The sequence below is a fragment of the Bos mutus genome, chromosome 6 (assembly GCF_027580195.1).
Source record: "Bos mutus isolate GX-2022 chromosome 6, NWIPB_WYAK_1.1, whole genome shotgun sequence".
NCBI lineage: Eukaryota > Metazoa > Chordata > Mammalia > Artiodactyla > Bovidae > Bos > Bos mutus.
The window spans coordinates 6,570,087-6,574,708 of NC_091622.1; positions in this window are offsets into that span (position 1 = coordinate 6,570,087).

Genomic DNA, 4,622 nt, shown 5'->3' on the forward strand with positions numbered 1-4,622 from the left:
TGATCCACACAGTCAAAGGCTTTGGCATAGTCAATAAAGCAGAAATAGATGTTTTTCTGGAACTCTCTTGCTTTTTCCATGATCCAGCGGATGTTGGTAATTTGATCTCTGGTTCCTCTGCCTTTTCTAAAACCAGCTTGAACATCAGGAAGTTGACGGTTCACATATTGCTGAAGCCTGGCTTGGAGAATTTTGAGCATTACTTTACTAGCGTGTGAGATGAGTGCATCATAGAGCAGTGGAAGGTAGAAAGGTGGATTTGAAGCTGAGAGGCACAGTATGATAACTGCCATATTGCACATGTGTGGGATACATGTGGGTGAGACAGTGAAGGAACCAAAGAAATGGTGATAGAAGGAGATTCAGGTTAGTAAGTGTCAGAGAAGGACACAGGAAATTTTTAATGGTAAGTACTGTAGCTATAGGAAGACCATTGGCTTTACAATTGAGATTTGGCTAAGAAGGCATTTGCAGAGAGTTACTGAAATATATTCTAGATTTTAATAAAGTGGACACAGTCATGTCGACTGCTCTTTCAATGACCAGCTACAAAGGGAAGAAATGTAGAGACGAACATAAAAGAGAGAATAGCATTGATATACCATTAATAGCATAATATACCATTTCACATATGGTATATTACCATATGTGAAATAGATCACCAGTCCAAGTTTGATGCATGAGACAGGGCACTCAGAGCCGGTGCACTGGGACAACCCAGAGGGATGGGATGGGGAGGGAAGTGGGAGGGAGTTCAGGATGGGGGACACATGTACACTCATGGATGATTCAAGTCAATGTATGGCACAAACCACTACAGTATTGTAAAGTAATAAGCCTCCAATTAAAATTAATTAATTAATTAAGAATTTTTAAAAAGCAGAGAGTTTTTAGTTTTCCAACAAAGGTCTGTCTAGTCAAAGCTATGGTTTTTCCAGTAATCATGTATGTGAGATGCTGGACTCTAAATAAAGCTCAGCACAAAAGAATTTATGCTTTTGAACTGTGGTGTTGGAGAAGACTCTTGAGAGTCCCTTGGACTGCAAGGAGATCCAACCAGTCCATCCTAAAGGAAATCAGTCCAGAATATTCATTGGAAGGACTGATGTTGAAGCTGAAACTCCAATACTTTGGCCACCTGATGTGAAGAACTGACTCATTTGAAAAGACCCTGATGCTGGGAAAGATTGAAGGCAGGAGGAGAAGGGGACAACAGAGGATGAGATGGTTGGATGGCATCACCGACTCAATGGACATGAGTTTGAGTAAACTCTAGGAGTTGGTGATGGACAGAGAGGCCTGGTGTGCTGCAGCGCATGGGGTCGGAAAGAGTTGAACACAACTGAGCAACTGAACTGATGACCTGGTAGGCTCTCTATGTGTCTTATATTTATCTGTATCATCTCCATCTTTCTCATGTTCCCCCTTCCGCTTCAATCTTCCCTTCAGGTTTAAATGTCTCTTGAAGAATAGAAACAATAACTTGATTTCCTTTGACCTGTCCTCACAAAACAAGCAAAATGCCTTATATATAGAAGATGCTTAATGGACATCTGTTGAGTGGATGGATGGGTGGATGGATGGGTGGATGGATGTATGGACAGGTAGATGGATGGGTGGATAGATGGATGGGATGGGTGGATGGATGGATGGATGGATGGGGATGGGTGGATGGATGGATAGATGGATGAATAGGTGGATGGGTGGATGGATAGGTGGATAGGTGGATGGATGGATGGGTGGATGAGTGGATAGTTGGATGGATGGGTGGATGGATGGATGGACAGGTGGGTGGATGGGTGGATGGATAGGTGGATGGACGGATGGGTGGATGGGTGGATGGATGGATGATGGATGGGTGGATGGGTGCTGGCTGGATGGATGGATAGATGGATGAACAGGGGGATGGATGGATGGATGGGGTGGGTGGATAGATGGATGGATGGATGGGGATGCGTGGGTGGATAGATATGTGTGGAAGGATGGATGGGTGGATGGGTGGATGGGTGGACGGATGGATGGATGGGTGGATGGATGTATAGTCAAATGTTCTTGAGCAGATGCTTTGCATTTGCTTCTTGAAGTCCATAGAGCAAAGTGGGACAGGATAGGAGAGCAAAGGTTGGAGAGTTGGGATCTGTGTGGGGACAACAAACAGACAGCTGTAAAAGATAAGAAAGAAGAGTTGGCAGACCTAAAAATAAGTTGCATTTCAAGAAATAAGAAAAAAAAGTAAAGACGGCTAGACTGTCTACTTGATGTGCAAATAGCAAATGTTGTTTTATATTTTAAAAGTGTGAAATTAAAGTTTAACCCCAAATGACACAGAATGATATCGCTCCTGACATCACCTTAAATAAGTCATCCCAGCTTGTTTGGCTCTGTCTCTGATAGGCCTGGTGCAGGCATTTTTAATGATCTAGATGGCATCTGGTTATCAAAGCAAAGACTTTCTGCTAAGTCATCTTAAAGTCCAACTTAACTTGCACAACATGTTGTCTTATAATTAAATTAAAATTGCAGGATGTTGGATTAGAGGGATCTTCCTTCAAGCAGACCCAAGGTTAGTGAGAGAGTATGACCTGTCCAGGATAGAATTTCCTCACCCAAAAACACACAGAACATTTCACTGGATTAATTTGCAACTCACTGGGAGATTCGGGGTCCAATTTGCTAAAAGATTTTCTGTTTCCATTTTTCTTTTCAAGTCAGGTCAGTATGCATTTATTCAGCTCTGTTATTGAAAATGAAATGAAAAGTATTACTGAGTCCAAAGAATAAATAAAAGAGCAGATAAAATGCAAGGAAAAGAAGAAAAATAATGAATGAATAAGTAAGTTCATTCATGAATAAAGAATTTATGAATAGATAAATTTATTCTATTCATGAATAGATAAATTCCTTCATCCTACAAATGAACTTACAGAGCTCTTATTTGTACCAGGCACTGGGCAAGGTAAGTTCTGTGCAATAGAGAAATATAAGCCATGGGTTCTGTCCCCAGGAGTGAAGGATTTGGTTTATTTTTTATAAATAAAATTCCCATTGGATAGTTTAAAAAAAAAAGAAAAAGTGATTTTGAGGCAGGGGTATGGGGGAAAGGAGAACTGATAAGGCATTTCCTTGATAAAGAGGAAACACTTTCTTAAAGATAGAAAAGAATGAGTGATATCATAGGGGGAAAATGTGCAGAAAGGAAGTAGACACAGCGTTAATGATCTTAACCAGATCATTAACGTAACTGGTGAGGTGCTTTTCTGAGGATGAATGTGGCTATGGTGGGATTGGGATCTGGGGGAGTGAAGATGATTCAGAACACTTCTTGTGTTGAATTTAATAGGTGCATGAAAAAATTGCATAGCTGAGATGGAAAGAATCTAACAAAATGACTCCTAGAACATGTCTGAACCAAACCAGGAATAAGAATTACATACACTCTGTGGTGTGTATGTGTTAGATTCTAAGCCTCCAATTTCTGTAGTCCAGCATTTCACAACCAAGGCATTATTGACATCTTGGGCCAGATAATTTTTTGCTGGGTATGGAGGGCTGCCCTGTGTGTTGTAGGGTGTTTGGCTGCATTCTGGCCTCTGTGCACTAGATGCCGATAGCAAATCACCCCCTTACCCACATCACAACAATCAAAAATGTTCCCAAACATTGTCAAATGTCCCCTGGCAGCAAAACTACCCTTGGTTGAGAACCACTGCCCTGGCTCCATGAGATCAACAGAGGCTCTGCTGATTCCTTGGTTCTCAGCAGTAGTCCTCTCTCTGGGCAAAGGCTCTATTCTCAGCTTCTTGTCCTTCTCTGGAATCTTGACACTTCCTTATCCTAATTGGTTCAGCACTTCTGTTGCCTTTAAAAATGTATTATCATTAATAAATTTGAAATTGTTGATATCTTCAGGTGATTTCTTCTATTTTAACCATACTATTTTTAATTATGAAAACCCTCAACAGTTACTAAGGTACCTTGTCAGATAAGAATAATGCTAAATTGAGAGTATTTTCCATTTGAATTGCATTATATTGAAACATAGTAATACTTCAGCCAAAATATTTTCACAGGTACTCTCTTTTTGCCTCCATTCAGAGTGTAGTGTGTGTACTCAGTCACTCAGTCTGACTCTGCGACTCCACGGACTGTAGCCTGCCAATCTCCTCTGTCCGTAGAATTTTCCAGACACGAATACTGGAGTGGGTTGCCATTTCCTTCGCCAGGGGATCTTCCTGAGCCAGGGATCGAACCTGCATTTCTTGTGTCTCCCTCATCGGCAGGCAGATTCTTTACCACCAGCGCCACCTGGGAAGCCCATTCAGAATGTATTTATTCATTGCATGTTTTACTAAACTAAATTTGTCAAAGTCTCTCTCTATATGAGTCTTTTAAATGTTTTGCCAAATGTAAAGTTTTAAAAAATTTATTCTATTTTTGTAGAGAGGACAATTTCCTCTGAAAAAAAGGTGGGAACATAATCAAAGGACATTCAAGATACCCCAAAGATCTATTATCTAATTTTAAAATCAAATCTTCCACCGTTTGAACTTGGATTATTTCAGTACTTAAAAGTAAGTTTAATATATTGCATTGCACTTAGATTGATTACAAAGAGCTTCATT